The sequence below is a fragment of the Taeniopygia guttata genome, chromosome 1, assembly GCF_048771995.1.
Source record: "Taeniopygia guttata chromosome 1, bTaeGut7.mat, whole genome shotgun sequence".
Lineage (NCBI taxonomy): Eukaryota > Metazoa > Chordata > Aves > Passeriformes > Estrildidae > Taeniopygia > Taeniopygia guttata.
Genome location: NC_133024.1, coordinates 56,695,731 through 56,721,505, shown reverse-complemented (window position 1 = coordinate 56,721,505; position 25,775 = coordinate 56,695,731). Strand labels below are relative to the sequence as shown.

Here is a 25,775-nt window from a genome sequence, read left to right as displayed (position 1 = left end):
CTTGCTTTATATATCTACAATTCATGGAAAAACAAGAAGGGATGCCTGAGATACCTAGTCTACTCACCAAACATCCTGGGAATGTTGAGAGCTTGGAGACATTGTGCTACAGTACTCATTGGTAGTTTCAGTATCTTCAAGTACAAAGTAAACACTGTTCACATATCCAAATTTTTGTCCATTTTTTGTTCAAGGTTTGAAAGTTTCTCAGTTCTTTATTTGTGACTTCATTATCTCTACCTGTTGTTTTCAAGCTGCTGCCCCTGGGTAAGATTTCATTTTTGTATCTAAGGACATTTTTCTCAGGTTTCCTCATCTTCCTCCATAATACATAAGGAGTTTCAAATAAAAAAATGGCTAGTTTTCTTTTTATTTTCTTGGAAAAGTTCAATTGTGAATTATTTATATTAATGGTTGCTCATACCAGCTATAGGCTAACCAATCCACAGCATCCCTGATATATTTCCTCACATATATTATTTATGAAGCAGACAAAACCCTAACTCTTTTTGTCTTTCTTGACACACTGGTAAATTCTATACCCTAAAAGTATTGCTTCAGATCTACTTTGTCTGTGTTATGTGTTGTGAAGTGGTCAATGCCAACCTTTCTCCCTGGAAATAAATTTATCTTGTTGATTTCTATAGGTCACAGTTTCAATTATTTTTTAAGCTGATTGGAGATTTATATGCATTCCATTAAAAATGTTTAAAAATTCTTATCTTCTCTATAAACAATTTTTAACATCTCTTACAGTGAGAGATGCTTATCTTTTACTCCTTAAAACCTTATTAAAGCTCTCACATGCATATGTTGTTGGCATTGATCACAATACCGCAATGTCGAATGCTGACAGATCAGACTATATTTTTGCAGCAATCATTGAAGCATGTGTATGATTGCTAACTAACTTTGTCCTCAGTTTATTTACGAGGAATGTGCACAATTTCCAGTGCTGAAGTCATGTCCTACTCTTAGGCTTTTGATGTGTAAATATTTTTTTTCTTCTTACTAAAATAATTTCCATATCTTATATTCCTGTTACTACAAAGATCTATCAATTCAGCTGCCTTTAGAGACAAAATCTGGTCTGGCTTTATTTTCTTCCATGAGTATTGATGTGATGCACAATTTAAATCTCTTAAACATAGCTCTGTTTCTTAGTAAATATAAGATCACCTTTACTAGTAATGGAATAAAGATTTTTTACTAAGCTACAACACAGATTTAAGACCATGTATTGTCGGCTTTATCCAGATTTGTCTTGTCTGCATTAGACCTTTAACTTAACTTCGTTAGCTGCAACAAGAATTTCTTAACGAGTAGGTGACTATTACCTGTCTAGATTGTTTTACTTTTACTAAATCTTATATACATGCATGTGTGACGTGCATTGCTAAAAATGGTGAATATAAAACTACAGTTTTCATTTTGTGCAAGCAAAGTATTTCTGAATTGTCAGTGAAGTTAAAAATAAAGGAAGGCTGCATTGGGATGGCAGCAGACTCCTTGAATATGCTGCATCAAGGTGTTGGTTCAGGATAATCCTAGAAGCTCCACAGGTATCAGCAACAGAACACCAGAAAGTTAATGGTAGCTGTGCAAAATTAAAAGCTGTTTCGGGGGAAATGATAAGGACAAAGGACAAGTGTCTTACATAGACAATGCATCATATGTACTTTGTAGAGTTTCAGATCAGTGAAAAAAGGATCAAGGAGTAAAGCATGGTAGAAAATATAATAATGGACTCACTAAAACTTTGGAGAAAGAAAGAACTATCACCATCAACATGAGACACCCAGTCATTGTCATCATATGCCTCCAAATGCTGACTTAAAAATGCTGACAACTTCCATAGCATTTCTCATTCTTATCTGAAACAAAACATCAGGACCCAGAGGACCCTGAAAATAATACGAATAAAAGTTTTCCTATATAATGCCTTTTATGTGTTGCATTGTTAATGAGATTTGTTTTGCGTTTAAGACTGAAAGAGTAATAGTACTATTGAATGTCAGTTTATTAGACACTGGCTTTACACAAACTTACAGTTAGATGGTTGACATCCCTTCCACTTCTTCTTGCCACCTCAGAAAAATGAGGAAGATCACTAGAGAACACAGGTACTAAAGTCTGAACCTTATGTTACCAACTTGTTTTGAAGTTAGCAACTTTAACACTGAAATATTATTATTTTTCATATCCTATCTATGAAAATATGTAATATCAAAACAATATTAGCAAAAACTGGAAATAGAAGTGAAGTAGAAACCACTAGCAAGAGATTGCTGGTGTCCAGAAGTGTCCCATAGACAAAGTAAATGTGAATGATTCTTTCCCTGATCTCTTGACTGTCACAGATGGGAACACTAAATTACCACACCTACTTCTGGAGACCAAAATTTCACTTTTTCACCATGCATTGGGCTCAGGTGCCCAGACATTGACAGCAGGAACTACAGGGGTGGGCTCTGTCCTGCAGGTTCCTGCCAGCTTAAACTAACGCACTGTAGGACACATATGAGCCCTAGCTCATATGAGTCCTTAGCCAAGATGATGGCTTCTTGTGGAAAACATACTTAAGAAAGGGCAAAAAATACAAGGTGGAGGCAGGTGGAGAGAACAAAAGGGAGTGAGAAACAGCAAATGGAACACCAAGGTGAGAGAAGAAAAGGCACCAGCCCCTGGAGCAGAGATTCCCCTGCAGCTCATTGAAGACGCTGCAGGTAGATATTTTCTGAAGAAGTTCAGTTCAGCTCATGGAGATGGGAGCAGAAAGGTGGTCTTGGCATAAAGGAGCACTGGAGAAGAAGTGTCACCTAATTATTACAGCCCCTCCCCCTCCTGGACCACTAAGTGGGGGGATTGGAGGTGTAGGAAGACGAGTGAAGCTGAGCTTGGGAAAAGGGAGATGAAAAGTGTCATTTTACTCTTTGCATTTTTGATTCTCACTATCCAAATCTATTTTATATGGCAATAAATTGAATTTATTTTCTCCAAATTGAGTTTTGTCCTAGACAGTAGCTGACAAGCAATCTCCTTGTTCTTTTCTCATCCTATTTGCACATTTCTCCTGCCTTCAACACTGGTCTGCTGAGACTGTTCTGAGCCTTATCCTCCTCTAAAGTTAATCCACCAGACCTTGATCTCAAGGGAAACAGCCTAAGGCAATAAAACATATGTAAAATATGAAAGGGTGAAAACCAGGTCAGATGTCTTTTATTGCTAGCAGGGGAGGTACCAAGGTACCAATCTTGTATGCAACACCTCCAGTTCCGTAGGCAGGTAGGCAGCTACGCAAAAGGTGACTGGATGATTATCACGATGTTCCCTTTAACTTCATGATGGTTGAGTACCCATTTACAAATTGATCAGGCAAGAGCAGTCATCAAAAAGACAAAAGAGTGACATTGAAACTCAGATTCCTGAATAAGAGACATTAAGCACCCTGTCATAAGTTTCCACAAACTAAAGCATAGCCAGATATTCTCATTACTGTTTCCATAGTAGTTGTTGAAATGTTCATAGCTGTAATGTAATGTGTTATTCTGTAGAAGGCTTTGTCATGCTATAAAACAAACTTCACCTGCCCAGAGTTCCTGTTTTAGCAAATCTCCTAATCCCTTCTGCAGGCAACTGAGACATTTTGGCTAGGGTACCTTCTCTTTTACATCTTCAAAGGATAGCATATTCCGGGTCTAGCTGAAATGGGGCTAACTTTTTTCTATACCAGCCCATATGGTGCTGTGTTTTTGCATTTGTGGCTGAATTACAACAGTACTTTCATTATTGCTAAACAGCCTTTGCACAGCATCAAGAGTTCCATCTTTCTGCCCTGTTACCTTGCTAGGTCCTAGAATGTCGGTGAGCTTAAGAGGCCAGGAAGTGATATAGGGATAGCTGATCCAAAAAAGCCAAAACCACATATTATATGACCTTTATGTCTAACAATAAAAGCTCAGAGAAATGAAGAAGGAGGGGAAATGTTCATGGTTATGCTATTTGTCTTCTCAAGTAACCATTACATGTGCTGAGGCCCTTCTTCCCAGGAAGTGGCTGGACATCTGCTGATGGGAAGAAGCGAATAAATTTCTCTTTTTGCTTTGCTTTCCCTACTATGCTGTTATTATTCTGCTCGTCAAATATTTTCACCATCCTTCTACTTTCTTCCTGTCCTCTGAAAGAGCTAAATAAGCAAAATGCATGGTGGGTGTTTGGCTGCTGGTTGGGGTCAACCTGCCACACATGCATACAACAGATAGTCCCATGTGTTGCCAGCCAAACATTTACCAGAAGTACAAGGGCATTTCTACAGCAAGAACACATAACATAAATCTTTCCCCACTTCTTGCTAGCACCTGCAATAAGGTCCCTAATCAGCTGAACAATTCATCTACAGCTCAACTCAATATTTGAATTACTCTGGGCTCCTTTAGGAAATGTCAGATGAATTATCTTGGATGTCAGGATGTGACTATAATACTTGTTTTCAGAAATTATTAAATACCTTCCCAAATAAAGTGTGATATTGTAATCCATTGTCTAACATTACTTTTTAATAGTTTATTCATTAAACTTCAGGAATGTGATGATACCAGCTTTAGTCAGAAGCTCAGGTCAGTAGCACTCAAACGATACTTAAATTTAAATGGAAGGATAGACAAACTAAAGTTTCACTTTCTCAAAACATGCAAGAATGTAAGAGGGCTGATCAATCCACAAGGATATAACCTTCAAAATGTTATCTTTATTTCTTAATTAACTATCCTTTCCTTTAGACTTGTGAGTATTTATCCTCACAATCTCTGTGATCAGCAGATACCTGCTGGGAGTCCTTCTGCACATCTGTCTTTTCCCCTTGTCCCATAGAGCATTTGGTAGCATATTCCAAGGTACAAAAAATGGGGGTGTAACATATTTGCTTGACTTGAACAAATTGAACTCTTCTCTAAATATATGGTTACTTACATAAAATTAATAAAGGTATCCTGGAACATAATTAATGAGAAAAACACCCCAAAACTTTTAGGGAATTATGACTTTTTAATGTTTATATTATTAACTTCCAAATGGAGCTATAAGCATCCTGTGGCTAAGCTGACTCAACATATTTCATAGACTATGGAGGGTGAAAGGGGAAAAAAAAGGGAAAATTCATTTGTAGACATAAAAAGTCAAGTGCCTGCAATGTCCAGCCAACTGAGTCAATGCTGATATTTTACGTATACAGCTTCTGAGGCTTTGAGATTGTTATTTAGAGAAATAAGACATACACAGCTCCAAACAATGTCATGAGGAAAGCAAGGTCTGTGCAAAAGTCCAGTCTTAGGGATCAGGACTCTTGAGGTCTGTAAGCTGAGCAAACGAACTGTGGTGGAATTGCTGAGATGTTGAACTGCCCCTGGACCATGCAGTGAAGGAAAGGGAAAATTCTCCACAAAAATATCAAAGTTTGCCAAAAAAGTACTTGTTATATGGCAGTTGTATTTTTCTTTGGGAAAAAAAAAAAAAGCTACACAAACTCCACATTTGGCTTATATGAAATGATTATATAAAGTTAGCAATTATACAAAATGACATTTCAATAATGATCACTGTACTAGTTTTTTACAGGCAGATGCCAAGACATTCAGTGTTTGAAGAAAGGATGACACCAGCTGAGAGTTAAAGTGAGTACAGTGAAAAGTAAAAGTAAATTAAATTACTTTGTTAATGAAAACGAAGTGTTGATCTGCTTGAGAATAGGAAGGCTCTACAGAGAGACCCAGACAGACTGGATCAATGGCCTGAGGACAACTGCATGATGTTCAGTTAGGTCAAGTGTTAGGTCTGCATTTGCATTTCAATACCCCCATGAAACACTCCAGACATGTGAAAGAGTAGCTTGAGAACTGCTAAGCAGAAAGGAGCTTGGGGTTGATGGTTGGCAGGTGGCTGTACATGAGTCTGCAGTGTGCCCAGGTGGCCAGGAGAGTCAGTGATACCCTGGCTGGTACCAAGACGAGTGTGGCCAGCAGGAAGAGGAAAGTGATTGTCCCTCTGCTCAGCAGTGGTGAGGCCACATGCAGAAAGCACTGTGTTCAGTTTTGGACTCTTCAGCTCAAAAAGAACAGTGAGGTGCTGGAACAAGTCCAGAGAAGGCAAATTAAGCTGGTGAAGGAGCTGGAGCACAAGTTTTATGAGGTGTGGCTGAGAGTACTGGGGTTGTTAAGTTTGAAGAAGAGGATCAGACAAAATTCAGATTAAATACTAGAGAAAAAAAAAGTCAATAAAAGTGTTTTTAGGCATTTGAATAAGTTGCCTAGAAAGATGATGGAGTCACTGCCTCTGGAAGTGTTCAAGAGGCATCTGGATGTGGACATGGTTTAGGAGTGATCGTGGTGGTGCTAGGAGTACAGTGGACTAGATGATCTTGAAGGCCTTTTCCAAGACGGATGCTTCTGTGATTCTATGAAACCTAAAAAAAAAAAAAAAAAAAAAAAGTGAATATTAAAAAAAAAAACCCAAAAAAGCAACCAACCAACCAAAAACTCAAAAAACAAAACAAAACAGTTTTAAAAGAATTGTCTAGGAAGATATATGGGCATGTACTGCTTTTGTATAGTAAGAGTAGTGACCTGCAAACTCAACCAGAATCTAACAAATGTTACATCAGTGAAGAACATTTGGAGGGAAATAACTTCTGGATGTTTCAGAACAAGCAGAAAAGAGCTGATGAAGGAATTCAAGCAACTTCATCATCTTCTCTGTGGATTTGACCTTGGGAACAGTTCCACTGGCCTCATATGACATCATCTTCTTGTTTATCTTCTGTGACAGTTTGGAAATCAAAAAAGAACCTTTACCTTGCATCCTTATACTAAATGCTCTTTCATCCAGCTTATGTCAAAACACTTTATTGCACTGTATTTTTTTTTCTTTTGTTCTTTGTCATAGATGCTTTTCTTTCTAGTCAGTAGTTATTAAATGGAAGGTTTTATAAGATTGGCTCTCAGCATGCAGCCAAAAATCTGAAGAAGAAAACATTTTAAGTTGCTCCATTTTTTCAAGATATTAGATAAACACAAAACATTCTGAACCAATCAAGAACTGGCTCAGCAGCAGATCCCAGAGGATTGTAATCAGTAGTGCAGGATCTAAAATGCCTGTCACTAATGATGTACCCCAAGCTTCAACACTGGGTTCAGTACTGTTTAACTTATCTATCAATTACTTGAATGAAGGAGTAGATGCTGTTAGGAACCAATTTAATCACAGAGGAGTAAAGAGAACTAACGGTGAATAAAACTGAAACAACTTTGAAGGCTTGAAATATTCCCATAAAATCTGAGATAAATCCAAATGAGCTTAAATGCTAATGACAAAAAAATGATACAGTTTTATTTAATAGTAAGAGAGGCAAAGAAAGAGAAAAACAGAGAACGCTTAGAAAAAGATAAGGCTACTTTAAAAATATAGGATAGGTCACCACCACACTGTGCTACCTCCGTTGCTGCTGAGACGGGGTCGGGGGAGCGGAGCAGTTTTTGTAATTTTTTTGTGCTGTTTGAAGCGTCTCACCGGGAGCGGTTTGGTTGGATGCACAGCCCATCCCCGGGATGCGGGCGCGGTGCCCGAGCCGCGGCCGAACCTCGGGGCACTCGCGGCGCTCTCCCCGCGGGATGCGGAGGGGGGCGGCGGCTCCGCGGCTCGCTGAGACTCCGGTCCGGGGCTGCAGGCTCGGGGTGTTCTCCCCAGGAGGGCGATGTCACCTCCCGGGGGCCTCAGGGTGTCCCGCAGCAGGTCATGGGGGTGGGGGGAAGGCAAAGGTCAGGGATTCTGCCCCTCGCTTTCCCCTCCACGTTTTGCACCAGTTTCGCCTTCCCTTTTGTGTGCCTCAAGGCGGGTTACTCACAGCCCATCCCGCACACAGTTTTCAGGTGTTCAAGGGTGATTGTGATAAGCAGACACAATGACGAAATACTTTTTGAAACCTTTCTCTTATTATCAAGCTCTTACAGATGCCATGTTAACCAGTTTGTTGATGACACAAAGCGGGAAGGAGTGGCTGATACCCCAGAGCTGTGTGGCCCTTCAGGAGAACCTCGACAGGCTGGAGAGATGGGCAGAGAAGAGCTGCCTGATGTTCAGCAAAGGCAAATTCAGGGTCTTGCACCTAGGGAGGATCAACCCCATGCACCAGCACAGGTGGGGGCTGACCTGTTGGAAGGCAGCTCTTCAAGAAGAACCTGGTGGGATCCTCACCCCGGATTCTGGTGAACAGCAAGCTGTCCATGAGCACATCTGTGATCCAGTGTAACATATTGCAGTCATTGCAAGTGTCTGTTGATGCTAGGACAGGTCTATGAAAGGAGTGAGTGGTGGTGCATGCACATCTTAAACAACTAAATCATTTCTATGCTCACTTTAGAAGCTCACACTGCAGATATCTACAAGTGAACAAATGGTCTAGATGTTTTTTAGTCAGCGGGGAAAGAAGTAAGTCTAGGCCATAGTTAATCTGTTCTCATCAGTTGCCCAGTGTCCACTAAGCAATACCTGTCCATACTGAAGAGCCAACCTAAATAATTGGGCTGTACCTCTGTGCACATCTTTCTGCCATCTAAGCAACAAAGAGAAATGCTTTGTTACACTTTTCTGCAAATAAAATGAGCTGACTCAACCTTGTTTAATACCATGGATAATGCCTGCCTTCTTTTGTTCCTCTGTAAGCTAACAGCACTTTGTTGAAATGCAAAAGCTTCTAGGGTTTTTAGACAAAACAACCAACAAATAAAAAAACTAGTAACACAACAACAACAAAAGAATGCCAACTTAAACCCCACCTTTAAATGTTATAGTTCAATGACACATCTTGTGTTAGCTAACACAAAAAATACCACAGCTCAGAATAATGTTCTAAACATTATAAATGCTTTGAAAAACTTACACAAGTTGTTTTCAAAGTCCATGAAAGATGTCAACTCTTCTCTTTAATACAGAATTTTTTCTTGTCACCTTCTGCTTACTGGTCTTTGGTAAACTTCTATAGTTGACTTTGTTAGTTTACATCCCTTTACAAGCAAAAAACTATATAACTTTTAAAAAAATGTCCCATGGTTTCACAGCAGGCCTCATGTCATCAGGTTCGAGATAAACAACGGTGTATGTTCTTTAAAACAAGCAAAATATATGCCTCAATGTATAACACATCTGTGCTTCAGTCTTGCAAAGTTACTTTTATATGACTAACACCACTGAGCAAGTAAAGGAATATCTTCCTATGCTAAAGCCCTAAGGTGAAAGTGGAATCAGCCTTACTCTTCAGATTCATGTACCAGAAGATTTTAACAAGGTCAATGGCTATGTCAGTGGCTTTAATTTATCACAAACAGAATAAAAAAAATTAAGAAGAGGTTAATAAAATAAAGCCCCCTCCTTTCTTTTTCCTTGAATAATTCTTTTGTCATTTCTTTTACTTTTCCTTCCCTGTACTGGTTTACTCTCCTGTCTTTATAGCCTGTGGATTCAGTCACATTATTTTGGTTTTTGAAGTTACTGATTGCCAGCTGCGGTGCAGGAATTGCTTATGTATATGTTGTAAGCCTGAAATAAATGCAATGTAATTCAATTAGCTATAGCAAAATTGAAAGAGTAAAAATGATATGAAAATACATTATATTTTTCAAGGACTAAAAATTCTCAATATGAAGAAAGAACTGTCGTGTTTTATGTGATGTGTGATACTTATTTACCTGTAGTTCTTTGACAATGTGCATGAACTTCAGAACTGTCTTATTTTCCAATTGGTTTCACTAATGTTTACTTCCCCACAAAAATTACTCTTGGACTGTTACTAGACTATCATAATATACACTTAGCAAATTTCTCCTCCAAAGTTGTAGGTAATTTTTATATTTCCTTGCTGGAACTGCATCTTTATGTTGCTTCTCACCTTTTTACTTCCTTTGGTGTTTTTTGAAATTGCTGATGTGTTTGTATTATTCACCAAAGCAGAATGTACATGTTGCTTCATGCCACCCACTTTCATCTATCTGTGCCAACCACAAAATTACTCTCCTTTCTTTCCACACTTAGGCTATAAGTTCGAGTAATTTAGAAGCATTATTTTTATTATGTCAGAAATTAATTTCAGGGGTGAAAAACAAAGCTTTTGAATTTTGTAACATTATGACACAGAGTACATATATGTTGCAGAACCTGGGCCATATGTAACTTTTATTTCCTTTTTTTCCTAGGGTAAATGTGCTATTATTCCTTTCCCTAAATGTGTTAAACCCTTATGTTGGACAGATGAATAAAGACATAATTAGATGAGATCTTCCATTCAAACTTGACTCTTTCATGAAATTAATACTTAATTCACAAGTCACCACTTTCCCAGTGGATCCTGAATGCTTCTACAGTTCTCCAGTGTAAAGAACGTTACATCAGATAAATTATTTCAATTTTCACTAAAACATCTCACAGAGCTGATTTATTCAAATATCACAACTCATTGGGAGAATGGGGATTTCCGTTCAGTTTCAGTGGGACTCTATAAGTCATTCAAACTGAATCAGAAGAGTATCTCTTGACACACCTAACTTGTCAACATGAAATGGTGGAATTGACACTGCTAGAAGTGTCATTGCATGAAATTTTGTGGCTGACATACAACAAGAAAACATTTAGATTGTGTTAAAGTCACAAGGTAAACTAAAACTATCACCATTCAAGAGTGTTCACACTTGAGGAGGAATTGTCAACTCCATTGATAATAGTCCTGAACATGACATCTCTCTAGAGATTACTACAAACGTATTTCAGAAGGTTACATAAAGTGAGAACTGAATGACAAGAAGGCTGAGACCTGATTGAAAGATACTGAAAGGAATTTTTTAAACTTTTTTCAAATTGGGAGCTGAAGAAAACAGAAGACTTGTCTATTATCTTGAGGTAGGAAAAGGTAGCAAGAAAATTGCTATTCTGTTGAAACATATTGTGTTAGGGTAAGTAATAGATTGTTTTCTCCTTAGCTGGCTGGCTCCTGTAGCTAAGGAAAAAGAACCAGGATTTTCCACTGCTGAGGTCCTAAATTTAATCCATATTGGACCAAAAATCTTTTCCAGCATTTTCATTCACCATCTGAGTTCAAGATGTTCAAGTGTCAGGTTTTTTTTCCAGCTTGTAAGGTGTTTTGTGCCTTGAGAAACTTATATTTTGTTGTGTACCTAGAAAGGCATAATACTGTCAACTGCAATATAAATAATGCTGATGACACTGAATAGGACAAAATGGCTCAGTGTTATCAATCACTGTGAAAAAAGCAAACAAAAAGTTTATCTGACAAACATAGCTATTTAGTGTGGTTTGTTTCCTACTTCAGAAACATGAACAGCTTATGTGTTTTAGGGAAGCTTTCCAAAAGCCTGTCACTGATTTTTAGCTCCAGATTGCCACTGAAAAAAAAAAGGTGGGCGTGTGACTTCCCCTGTGTCACTGAAAATTTCCCCTAGCACACTTCATGTACTTCTTTGTACTTCATTCTTAATCCAATGAAAATGTATAACTCACCTTCAGATACTCCCTTTTGTTTGTACCAAACAAAGGTGGGAGAACACTGTAAAGCATTTACAAGAATATGAATTCCTCTTCTTGAGTGGGTTCACTTCAACTGTTTTCATGCCTGCTTTGTGCTTACTTCCTGTCAATATTGCAGTGATCAAGCTTTACTAGTGATAAAAGTCATGAAAGATATCTTCAGCCTGAATGCTCTGTTGTCAAAAGCAAAATCTGAATAGCATAACTAATCAATGGTGTGAATTTCAAATATCTCAGTCAATATTGCATTTCAAAAATGGATCTTAGCATGTAATTTAATATTCTAACACAATAAAATTTTGTTCTCTAGTGAAGTGTAAGACAAACACAATTCATTGGCTGTAAATAAAAATTTAATGGAGATCAAGAAAAGACAGTATTGAGAAAGTCAGAATGTAGATATCAGAAGATTTTTGGGAATTTAAAGACACAGATCAGGTTTATGGTTTATATTATCAGATTAAATTATTTCTTTCATTTGTTTTCACTGGAGGTTTGGGCATCAAATCATTTTACAAATTTGAAAACTTGCAGTGAACATTTATCTTCATCATTATGTACTCAAGATGGAATTAATCTCAGAATTATTTATAGTCAGTAGGGGGCTGGACATCACCAAAGGGAAATTTACCCTGTCTCTTTAAGGCTTCTGCGTTAAATGTGATGATCCCTCTTCTTCTTGCATTGACTTTATGTCGAGACTGGCTTACACTAGAAAGGCAAATGTTGCATTTTATAAATCCTCTCATATATTTTGGTAGAATCATAAGATGAAGTAGCCTGAAAAACCACAAAATCTCAGTTTTGTTAGTTACAGAATGAAAATACAAATATAGATTTTCACAGTGAAAATTCTCAATGTGTTCTTGAGCTAAACCCAAACAATAGTTAAAGCAAATGAAACAGTAAAGCATGTTTTCCTACTTATATGTGAAGTTTGGGATAACATGAATGCTGATATCTGTGTATATCTTCATACTGTGCTAGTTTTCCCAGCATGATCAATATTCAAGATCTTAACTTACTGGTATTTGCCAGCTGATTTTCATTTAGCTCCTTATAAACCCTTATAATTGTGTGTTTGGATGTTTTAGATTTTTCTTTTTTTGTTTGTGGGTTTTTTTTTTTTTAAATTACAAAATAATGAAAAGATTCTGAATTGGGACAACCTGGATGATAATACAAGAAACAGAAATTAGGAAACTAAACATCAAGATGACCCTTGATGTTATTTCTGTGTATTGCACATAGTTTCGTGTGAAGAATCATAGAAGAATACCAGAATAAAATTTGATCCCTCTGTGTATTCACCAGCTGGATCCTCCAAATACTGGGAAGAGTTCCAAACAAAATGTCATAAGATAGAATGCTTAGAGTGAAAACAAGCTACATTTAAGTCAGGTAGCGTTTTTATTGATTTCCAAGGAACTTATAGCAAATCTAAACTTAATCATGAACAATGTATTATTAAAACTTTTAATGTGTAAAATGACTAAAGGATATAGACATATTTTCTTTATACATTTCCTTTAGCTATTATATGCCCTTCTGTGACCTCAAATTTTATCTCCTGAGCATTTCTAATTATTCAGAGTAGACTTACTGTAGAAACAGCTTACATATCTGTCATATTCACCTAAAAGGAAGATTCAAAACCTATACTGTATTTATTATGCTAATTCATTTTGAAATGTATGTGAAGGTGCTTCATGCCTTTCAAACTGAGTTTGCATAGTAAATTTAACATAGGTCCTGGTGGCTCACAAACATTATCCCTGAAGCAACTTTAACTGTGCCTTAAGGGAGTGTGTAGTACACACACTGGGAAATGCACATGCAGTGAGAAAAAGAGGGGAAAAAAGCAAGTACTTCTATTTTGCAGTTTATGCTTCAGTGGTTCTCAGTTTGGATTTCTTTACTTAATATCTTCAGTTGTTGTAATCATGCTCTCAGAAGTCCAAGCACTTAGTAATTGGACTGCTAATGCAGTTTTTCCATTAAATGGCTAGCTTGTATTAGAATTAGCTTTTTCCAGACTTAAGTATTAAAAGGTGTTTCTGTTGTTGTCAAACAGGTTATTTTCCTATGAAAAAGTGCCCTCCACCACCAACCATTGTGACAAAAAAAAAAAAGCCAAATAAGCATTTATTTTTGTATTCTTGTCTTTTTAATCATCATGAATAATGGTGGGGTTCTTTTGGGACCAGAAGGTCCTAAAATTTAGAAGTTTTTAATACTCTTAGAGTAAATTTTTATAGTCAGCTTGACAAACAAATATGCCTCCCTACTGTATGCAAGGTGCTGTACCAGCAATTTTTCTAGCTAAAAAAATTATAAAGTTATGATCAGATTTCCTATAAATTTACTTTGTAAGACTGAAAAAAATAGGAATTCAACAATAATCCCTCATCATCAAACATTTCAAGACATATAATTTTAAAGTTAAATTTAAGAGAATAAGAAATGGGTTTAATATGACAACGAACAAGAAGGGAAAACTAGCATCTCTAATTCTGCTCCATAGTGGTGGTTCTGGCTATAGCATAATAGTTTGTTGTCCTAGGTTATATTAAAGTGATATTGAAATTTTATGTTTCTTTCTTATGTTTCACTTGCCTTTTTCTTTCCTAAATGAGTCATTGAAGGATGGGTTTGAAGTTTTGTTGCCTTAAATGTATTTCAATATTAACATAATAGATATCCTGTGTACTTGAGAATTCACAAACATTGTTCTGTGGTCTGCATTGAGTCATTTCCTAGATTTAATCCAGATGCCTTCTTTAGGCTTCTAGGAGATGCACTGTGGTAATGAACACTAATAGAGTTTTTATAATCTCTGGGCTCCACTATTTGCGCAGTGTCTCTTAAGCAGCAAGATCATCAAATATAATGAGACAATTAATGAGTAATTAAAGAAGAAAAATGCATCCTTTAGAAATGTCTTATTTATGGCTTGTACAAAACATTTATGCACATTTCACCTAGCTATAAAAATATCGACCCTTTAAACACGTCATGAACACATGTAGATAAAAAGGAAACAATATTAAACAGAATATATAGATATCAGAAAAGTCTGACAGAAACTGCAAACAAAAAACTGTTTCAGAAAAAAAAAAAAAAGTGAAAATAGTTCTCCTGCAACCCTTAAACAGTCTTTGCATCTGAGCTGGTGAGGTGTAAGATACTTAGCATACCTGTATTTTCAAATCAGTTTTTCCCTCATTCTCTAACTTCCAAGATGAAACTGAGGTGAAAGTCCTTCCCTCCATCTTGAATTCCTAATGGTTTTCTTAGCTGCGGTACATGACAATACGGGTTAAGCGTGTCTTTTTAGTTACTGAGGAAATGATCACACTTAAAACACAGTGAAATTATTTCATTTAATCTACTAGTTTACATTAGGGGAAGCAAGAAGAAAAAAAGGTGTGTTTGGCTTATGTTTCCATCTTTCACAAAACAGTAATTAAAGTTTATTTTGAAAATGTTACTTCACTCACCAGGAAAGTTCATTACAATGACAAGTTCTATGACAACTATACACTGAGCTTCAGTTAAAAATACTGATATCCTTGCATTATAAAAAGTCTAATGTGAAGGGAAAAATATTTCATTTGGGACAGTACAATCATATAGGGAACAGGTTACATATTTTATATATAATTTTTTCCAGCTTTTACTTCCACATAGCTATATGCATGTTGATAGATCTGTATGTATATACACGCATGTGTGTGAGTGTGTTTGTTGGCAAGTGCTGATAAGAAAATTGATTTAGTTCCTCATTTAAAAATGAACTTAAAATAACAATTTAATTGTCAAAAGTGCTTTTCCTTAAATTAAAATCAGTCCTACAAAAATTGCCAGGTTACTTATATTAAGTTGGAGTTGAAAACGTAGGTATGCACTGAAGAGTCACAGGCACTCTTGATGATGTACAAAACACATTGTTTTACTGCATACTGAAATATCTGTGAAAAATTTACATTCTCATAAATGGAAATATCTATTGACTGAAGCAAAAACAAAATGCTTTTTTCCTTACTCATCAGGATGACAAAGAGACGAGATGCTGCCTTGAAAAACTGCAGTATAAATGTAGGCGAGGATGATGGTCTTCATGGGCTCTCTCAAGGCAAGGAACCCATTTAAGGCCAGGTCTTCTCTAGAGATTTACTGCTGATCATATTCTCTCTTGCCAATCTCTTGTCTCTGAAGAAGCAAGGTGTTAGCCCAGCTTTCAACATGTTTGCCTTTTGCTATCTACAAGTTTTCTCTTTTAAAAGCTGGAAGAAATGACCTGATTTTCCAAATGTATTAGTGTTCATGATATGAACAATCTTCACTGGCATTTCCTAAGGTAGGTATGTCCCAGCTCCACATCAGCTTTCAAATCCTCTCTGAGGAACAGGTCTCCTACTTTGAGGAACATGAGTTCTGCCCTATGTTGGGACATAGTAGACAGGTCTCAGATATCCCAGAAAAATTCATTCCACACACATCAGAGTGTAGTGATATTCAGACATCTGTCTCTGAAGCCATCTGAGAGAAAATTACATTGCCTAAGTTTTAGTTGTTGTTTTGACTAATTATATAAATATTCTTCGTAAAAGACTGTGCATATATGCTGAATATTGTATCACACCACAAATAATGAGTTGTTTTATCCTTGTCCTCTAAATATGAATTTTCAAGAAATCCATTTTAGGCAGATTTCTGTTGGAAAAGTAAGCCTGTCTCTAAATTAGTTCTCTAAGAACATAGTATTTTTCAAGTAAATGTAAACGCTTTAGATGATGGCACATTTTCAGTAAGTATCTGAAAAGCATTGACATATCAAAATTGCCTCAAAGTTCAGTATTATCTTGCAGAGAACACAAATTTAAACAGTGCTTCTGCTGGTATTACAGTTTTCAGAATTTTTTAAGAGGAGTTGAACTTTTAATATCAAAACCCCAAATCTGCTACATATCTTAAGCAAAGATAAATAAAAATCAATGTGATCCCAAGTTCAATTTTTAAATTTTCTTGGAAGGAAAGAGATTTCTTTAGTACATTTATAATATATAACATGTAATCACATATGTAAAATATATCATTATTGTAATACATATTTGCAAGTATAATTATACATAGAGCTGTACATATAATTATTATAATATGGGATTAATTGTATATAATTAATCCAATTACTAAGACTAACAACTGGAAATTTTTAAATTTAGAAATAAATTTAGAAAAAAAAAGAATTTTTACTTGAAGACTGTGATAAAAAACACTTTTCAATGTTTTGAGTAGTGTTCTTGTAACCTAAGAAATTAAATAATATTTCAGAAAGTAAGGATTATATTATATTAATTTCTTATTTTTGCCAAATATAAAATAAATATTATGGGGGGTTTTACTATAGAGATTTCTTCACATTAATTATAGAATTTGTAGAAAAATATTTGGTCCTGAGTAAAACCTAAAAAATTTGCATTGTTGTAAGGAATTAACTTGAAATTTTCCTTATTGTCAAAGGTCATTTTAAGCTTTCAACTCAAAAAAGAGCAATGGTGTATATCAAATAAAAATTCCTTTAACTATTTTAGTTCCATAAACACTATGACTCATATATATATCAACCATATATTTTTTACATATTTTATATAAAATTTATGACAGGAGTTTTCTTACTACGAACAAAACATAACCGAAATGGGTACCTCTAGGTCTCAGTTTAATAGATTTAATTTTTATCTACTTATTTTGTCTATAAACCACAGATTTTAAAACTTGTTTTTGGTCAGGAGTTCACATTTATTATGCAAACAGAGGGACCGATATGATTTATATAATGCAATTTTTGCAATTATTTTCTGGGTGCAAAAATAAAAAAGGGGAGTCCATTTAGATGCCTTATTACATTAGAATATAAATCCCATTTTGCTAAATTAGCTGGCAGTTTCATTTTTATCTTAAACTAAAACCTAGATAATAGATAATCTCTCCCTGGCATACCTTCTCAGCTTCCAACAATTATCTGTTATGGCTGCCTAGCTTGAGAATTGTATTCAAATTGTTGTCTTCAAAAGACATTTATTGTCCTCTGCCTCATTAATTTTCTAATCCCTTTTAAAATTCATTTTTACTGTCAGATTTCACAATCTTTTCTGGTGACAAATAAGTACTGAGGGTTACAGTATTTGTTTTCTCTTTTCCTCACATAGTAGGAATTTCCTCTAGAATCTTTCACTTTCAAAGGACTTCCTAATTCTTCTTTTATCTATATGCATCTTATTATTTTCTAATGTTTTATCTTCACATTTGTTTATACCATATTATTTGTCTCTGCTCCAGGGAAGCACGGTTATCACATCCCAAAATGTCTGCATCAGAGACTTTAACATCTCTGGCCCAACTTATTAGTTATCTATGGCAACTTATGATCTCAAATGGCAAGTAAGTAGTATGAAATTTATGTAAGTGGTGATCTCGTCTTCATAACTTCTACATAGTTTTTATAGATATGCAATATTTTCTGCCTCTTAACAACCTGGTCAGTAAGTGTTGTGATGTCCAGTTGTAACTTTTTAATCAAAAATATGTTTTCCCTCATGCAAATTTTTATTATCAGCAAAGTCTGTTCCTTCACTATCCCTACCACTTAGAATATTCTGAGCAATGCAGATAGCAGAACAGATACCTGACACTGGCTGTCACCCTTCATTGATGAAATAATAGCTTATTCTTATAATTTATTTTCTCTCCCTTAACCACTGCTTAGTGCTTGAGAGGATTTTTCTTTTTATTTTGAAACAGCTTAATTTTTTTAAAAGCTTATTATAAAAGATCTCTAGAAAGCTTTTCAAAATCCAAGTGCACTAAATCCACATGAATACCCTCATCATGCTTCTTGAGTACTTTAAAGTAATTCTAATAATTTTCGGAAAAATAATTTCCTCCTGAATGATAGTCTTTTGTTCCCTCCTCCTCATGTCCATACTTCTGCTTTATTTTGTATTCCTCTACTAATTGTACTGTTATCTATAATTTCTACATATTTGACATCTATTAAAGAAACCAATCGGAAATTTTCTAGATTATTTTTTTAATATATCCTTTTTCTTTTTCCTTTTTTTTAACAAGTTACATAACAGACATTCATACAAATCAGGAGTTTTATAGTGCAGTTCCTTCAGATATCAGGGACAAATAACAGCTTTCTTAACATCAATAACACTACAATGGAGATGTTAATTATGGAAGAGTGAATGGCAGCTCCTGCTTTCATAGGGGATGCTCCTATCTCCAGAAATTGCAGAAACAACTTTCCTTATTTCTCTGTTTGTTTGTGGCTATTGGAGAATTGTCACGATGGAGCTGGCTTTATTCATAAACCCATTAGTCTCATGCATATAAAGTGAGAGACATCTGGGATAAATCCAATTGTAACAGACTGGGCCTCAGCTGTCTCCAACCCTCCTGGATTTACCCTACCACGTCTATGGGACCGGCATGAGAAGTAGAATCCTCTATCCTCAAGAAGAATAAAGACTGCAAGTAAATAAGTAAATAATCACAAAGTATTTGAAGTAGTGTCAAAGGGAGAAGAATGGTTTTGCCACAGTTTGAGGAAATCAGAGCATTAGACAATTACCAAACAGCTAAAGCCAACTATCCAATCAATGTACATCTACAAGCAGTTCCTGCCAAGCAAATTTCTGTCATTTGTCACCAGCTTGCCAAGTCCAGCAAAACTCAGCCTTCCAAGTCAGCCAGTCACATAGGCTATTCTCATGAAGCCCACAGTAAGCTGTGAATATTATTCTGTTGTTGGCATTGTAGACCTGAAGCATAGGAACAGTTATGTCCCATCTGGATCTGGAGGACTACCGCATCCATATTTCCAAGGCTAACAACCAAGCAGCCTGATGCAGTCATCACCCTGTAATGGTAGATTTCATCATTTTCCTGTTTGTTTCAATTTCTAATGAGGGGAAAGCTAAATTTCAAACTCCTGTTTTAACAGCCAACATTTCTTTTTTCTACATTCATAACCTATGTTTAACTTTAGGCTTTTCTTCTTTTAGAAGCAAATTTTTGTGTATCTTAAGAGGGCAAAACAGAAATAAGACGCATATGTTTAGAAATAAATTTAAAGAAAGAAATTGTATATTACCAGAACAGTTCCTAACTTCTGGAGATTTATAATACGTCTGCTTGATTTCACTGTAATCTCTACAGACCTCAGAGGTCTCCACAGACATGTCTTAAGTTTCTTCCTTCCAGGTCTTTCTAGAGAATTCATGTAAGCCTTTAAAATAAATGTTCATAATGTGTAGTACAGTGCTTTATTTTTTTCAATCTCACTGCATCTCAAAGGAAAACTAAATTAATGTCTTTTGCCTATCAATATCTTGGGAATATTTTGCCACTTCTCTACAACTGCGTTGTTGTATGAATAAAATGCCATAATATAAAAAGGAAAAGAAACACACCAAAAAACAGATGGTAAGGTGAGAGATTCTAGCCACAGTAGAATACTTTACAGACTCATAAAACTTATGTTCAATATTTTTCTGGTTGGTTGTTCTTTTTTTTAGAGGTTGTTTTTTGTTGTTGTTTTTGTGGGTTTTGGTTGGTGTTGTTTGTTTTGTGGTGGGAGTTTTTTGTTTATTTGGTCTTTGTCCTTTTTTCTTTGTTTTGTAGTGCATTTTGGTTTTTTTTGCTTGGATGGTTTTGGTTTTTTGGGTGGGTTTTTTTTCTTTGTTTGTTTGTTTGTTTGTTTTTTTTGTTTTACAGATTTCCATACTGCATGTTTTATAAAACAGAGCCTGTATCTCACAGCGGCTATACCATGCTATCAGTAGGTGTAATGAGATCTGCAGTGCTGAGTGTCCTGTGAGGAAAGATCTTTCACATAGCTTTTGGTATCTTCATTCCTGGAGGAATTCCTTGGTGTCACTTGGACCTTCCTAACCCTTAACTTACTGCCAATGGGTATTTAAGCTGGAAGTTAACAGAGGGGTGTAAAAGAAGATAAAGAGCATATTTGGAAGATGCATGCAGCATAAGGTTAATGCTTATCCTAGACTTCTTCTACAATGAAAGCTTTAAGACTCCATATATTTTTTTGGTGATATTATGTATTCAAGTGGTTATTTCAATATTACTTTAACTTTTACAGTACTATCCTGTCAACCTCTTTTTAGACCTTTACTTAATTGCCACTTAAAAGGGGTGTAGTGGAATTTTTTTACCTTTGTGCATCAGCTAAAACAAAAAAAAAAAAACCACTTAAAAAAAAAAACCTAAAAAAAGCTGGCACTTTAAAATCCTTTTGCTGTGATATAGTGAACAATCAAAGAAGACAAACACTCACAGAGTGTCCAGTCCTCCAGTAAATCACAAAGAGGAACAGAGTGGGCGAGTGTATTTTCTAAGTAAGACTAAGTAAATGTCTAGAAAAGTCAATATGAGTCATCAGCCCCAGGGCCCTGGTAAAACAGGTAACAGCATCACATAGCTTATTGTGTAGATTGATCAAGCTCTGCCTTCAAAAAAAGTACATTGTTCCTTTTCCTATTTCTGTTGCAAAAACCTGCTGCTGTGATCAGTAAAGTCCTTTAAATTTACATCCTTAATCATGGACTCTTCACAGCCCTATAATTGTTTCAGTGTCTATAAGTTTTACCTGCAATAGGTCATAGATAAATGATACCAGACCTGGCATGGCCCTGAAGAGTTTTGCATGTAAATGTCCCTCTGGCTTTTACCGGAGATGTTTTCAATAAAATCCCCTTTTACTTCTCACTTACCTCATTCATTGAACCTTCCACAATTAAAGCACCCGTTCTTTCTTCCCTAAGTTCTTATATAATTTCAGGTGTGAGATCACAGCTATTTTTTTTTCAGAATACCTGAGTAGACCAAACCTCTGCATTCTGGCACTTTCAAACTTTGGAAATTACTTTCAAATTTAAAATATATAACAACTTCGGGCAGTGTAGAGTTCGGACTAAGGGCCAATGAAATCCCATTGCCCAGGACTTCTGACTTCGTTTGCTACTGGGGTTTTTAAGGGGGAGAAGAGTAATTTAAATGGTGATGATTACAATGGTCTAGATAGCTGCATTTTTCTGAGGCTGTGGTGTAGATCGAAACAAGGTATTCCCCAAAATTTCAATGCTGCCTAAATATTATATGACAGTAATGGTGCTGCAAAAAGATGCAGAAAATATCTCAAGATTCTCTACTTGCTTTTACTATCTTTCACTATATCATAGGATTCCACTGTTTTTTCAGAAATTAATATATTCAGTCAGTTACAAAAAAATGCCTTAATTATAGTAGTTCATGTAATTGCTGGACCCTTTTTTACACATAACAAGACAGAACAACTTATTTCACTTTTCTCCTTTCTTTATAAAAGATGTTCTCAAATAAATTGTTATTAACATTTCATATTTTTGGCCCCACTAGAATTCCATTCTCTTTTGTCTTAGATAAAAATAATGATTTAAAATGGTGCATGACCAGGAATATGGTGTTGTCAATAAGAAGCATTAATTAACAAATTAATTAGACAAAATTTGTTTCTTTCCCTCATGAGAGAAGAAAAGATTTTTTTCTATCTTGCTGGAAAGCATGCTAAATAAGGAGAAAAATGCATATATAAGACCCCGAAATGCTGCAGCCTTAATAAACTTCCTCTAGGGTTTCTTTCTCTAGGGTAGACACAAATTGTCTTCTGAAACTGGCTCACCCATCCTTAATCCACAGTTTGCCAACATAATTTTCTTCTGCTTTTAGTGATGTCTTAGGAACTGCAGCAATAATATAGCCCCTCATGGACCTCACTTGCATCTAAATGAAAACCTCTTTGATACAATGGAATAATTTATGTTTAGCTACATTTCCTCAGGCCAGATGTATATACAAGTATATTAGATGTTCTGCCCTCTGTGCTGGAAGTGTTTTTCCATTTTAATTAAACACTGGAAATGCCTATTCTTTACTGTTTTGCCCTGGGTGTCTCTGTGAGGTTAAATGTATGTAGGCATTGTAAGGGGATAAGAGTATGAAAACAAATGAAAAATACCCAATCAAGAATGCAGCTCATTTTCTCATATGCTTCATTTGCAGAAAACATTTATTTTGTAGAAACAGTAATGGTGTGAAGAAATCTTATAAAAACACTTTCTTAAAGTATTAATTAAGTATTAAGTATTACTTAATTAATTATCAAGTCGTCTCTGAACTTTTTTTCCCTTAAAATAATAATCAAAAAATTAAAGTGTGTTTAAAAATCAACAGAAAATACTCCCATAGTCTGCCTTAAAAATGCATTTCATCTTGGCTATCTTTTATTTCTTCTTCTCTTATCTTGTCAATAATTTTTTGAAGGAAAAAAATTGAGTACAATTAGTGAATGGAGCATTGGCAAGAGCTTCTTTAGTCTTTGGGAAAAAGCCTCTAGGACAGAAAAATTAACAGACATTACAAGACATTTCAGGTAATGGGATGAAATGCCCTCTAGAGATGCATGTTTATTGCTGACTATCAAGATGCCTTACCCAGCCAACATAGCCTCATCACCAGCTAGTTCTCAGCTAAAGTTGTATGATATGAATTTCAATTTCAAAGTTATTTCTGGATCATTCTTTGTCCTAAAATAAGAAGTACACTTCTGATTTTAAATTGGGTATTGTTGTTTTAGTGGGGATTTTTTTAATGAATAATGAATAAAATAATATTTTTTGACCCCAGGAAGAAAATATTTGATCTTACAGTTGAAAGAAATATTATGGAGAAATAAATAGGCAATGTAAAAAAAAAAAAAAAGGAAAAAAAGAAAAAAAAAGAAAAAACCCAAAACAAAAGTGAAGAGAGAAGGATGCAAGGAGCAGTTGCTCCTAAAATGCCACAGAACTTTGTCACTTTCTCTTTATAATATCCAAATAATAATTAAAAATGACAATGGAGAAGAATATGGCTGTTTGATGACAGTGGAACTGTCAGTATCAGAACTGATCATGCTGTCAATTGTTTTAGAACTGTCACTTGGTAAATTGCTACAGAGTTCTATAGATTAAGCCTAAGCTTTATGTTTTTGTGCTTCCCTGTTTACTTCTGATTTTCTCTTAATTAAGTCTGACTGTTAGAATCATAAACAATGCCACAATTTTGCAAACAAATAGGTCTGAAGCTGATAAAATAGCAGAAGGTCAATTGAAAGAATTAAGTGAAAACTATTAATGTGAAAATTAAAATAACTTAGTAAATACCTTATTTTATACCTTAAAGACAGAAACAATATTTACTTTTCTCACTTTATGAATAGACTCACCAAGGGAAGACCAAACAATTTGTTCCTACTTGTAATGTACTGAGCCTTTTCAGATACTGTACATGAGGTAATTGGACAGTCATAAATGAACATATGAAGAAACAAAAAGCCAGAATTATTAAAAAATATGTTATGATATCCAAAATAGTTAAACAAAATACTCAAATCTTCTTGAAAATTTCTGTGTGAAGCCAGGTTTGTTCTATTTATTTAATTGGGTTTTTTTTGTCTAAAGTATTTCCTCCACCATTTACATAAGTGCATATGATGTCATTATATTTTTTCATATGATAGTGGTAAATAAACCATCATCTTCAAAGACAAGAACTTAATTTTTCACTTCATAATGTCGGGTATTTTGTGTCTGTAATAACAACTTGACTCAGTGAAGTAGGATCATAGAAGTAAAAAAGCATGTAATCCTGACGGTTGTCAGGTGATAAGCCAAGATGAAAAGTTCAGCCTTTGACAGCTCTCCTATGTTTCATATCCTTGCCAGCTATGTAAGAGACATGCCAGAACTGTATTCACTGAAATCAAATTTCTCTAGAACAGCAAGTTGTTAGGGCTATTAAATGTCTCAACTGGAAACCTCCCATATGGCTAAATTGAAAAGTGGCAGCTAAACAGGCTGAATGAACTTATGCTCATTTAAGTAGCATGACCCAAATGCTTCCATCATCAAATATGAGGTTTTCAAGATCATGCAGAGATTTATTTTGAGCAACCACCAGATTTCTTTTAAGATTTCTGTCATTAACAGGTTTCTCCTTATGCTCAATGCTGGAAAAATGTCTCTGCACCAGAAGGCAAGATATTCAGGTTCAAGTGATCTTCAGTTGGATCACACACCCAGTTATGCTCTGAAGTCCAAAGGTGGTCCTTCTTTTTACAAACATCATTGCTTTGCCAAATACTGTGGTACTGAATCTCCCTTACCTGAAATGACCTAAAGGAAAGAACAGATCTACTAATCATCTATTCCTTACAAATTAAATGTCAACAATATTTTATTTGCTTCAATAATATCTCATCATTTAAGGGAAAAGAAAAAAATATTCTTTTCTGTGGCATCTTTAGTTTTAAACTTACCATTGACAAGTCCTTTTAACATGGTTTTAATGTCAAAGAAAGAATTTCATGCAAGAAATTATGTACCTTTGTGGATGTATATATATATGTTTATAAAGAACATCACTGGTGGCAGATGGATTTTTTGTTGTTGTTGTTTTGGGGTTTTTAAAAATAAAAACAAAAACAAAAAAAAATGAAAATGAAAATGAATGCTTACAAAATTAAAAAATAATCCCATAAATTTTACTAATCTATCTAATTACAAATATTGCTCATGATAAGCAATAGTTGATAGTTCAGAACATATATTTTCACTGCAGCATGAAAAGAAACACAAAACCCTGAGAACTTGGGATGCTTTTTAAAGAATAAATTGGTGAAACAATACTTGAGATGGCTCATATGACAGTTGCTGACACATAATGTCCTAAGAAAACTGATTAAGGATTAAGTTAGAGATCTTTTAGAAACTCAGAACTGTCTTTTTACAGCCGACTATTTACCAACTGAAATTTTGCATATCCACTTAAAAGGAAGTTGTTTGGGTTTTCTTTAGTGGTTGGAGCAGAGGATTGCTATTGTTATTACTAGAAGTATCCTGTATGACAACAGATTCCAGATAACTTTAAGTCTGTATTCATACCATCATGGTCTCATTAAGGAGAAGAATTACCTCTGATCTTCTCTGACACCCTGAGATGATCTCCTGACTTCTGTCCTGTTTGCCTTTTCTTGTCTCAGGGTACATGAGGTTAAAACTGTATCTCATGCATAGCCCAGCTTA

General features: G+C 35.3%; 1 long non-coding RNA gene across 6 annotated transcripts in view; it reads left to right on the top strand.

The window, feature by feature from the left end:
- LOC140683982 (uncharacterized) overlaps positions 1-25,775 on the top strand; it is a 113,978-nt gene that overhangs the window by 76,192 nt on the left and 12,011 nt on the right. For 3 of the 6 annotated variants that reach the window (XR_012055731.1, XR_012055721.1, XR_012055722.1), the window contains 2 exons: positions 5,604-5,669; positions 7,992-10,319. This is a non-coding gene — a long non-coding RNA (uncharacterized lncRNA). Of the gene's footprint in view, positions 1-5,603; positions 5,670-7,991; positions 10,320-17,925; positions 18,028-25,775 lie in introns of those variants that run through there. The other 3 variants (XR_012055727.1, XR_012055728.1, XR_012055730.1) reach the window with 3 other exon arrangements.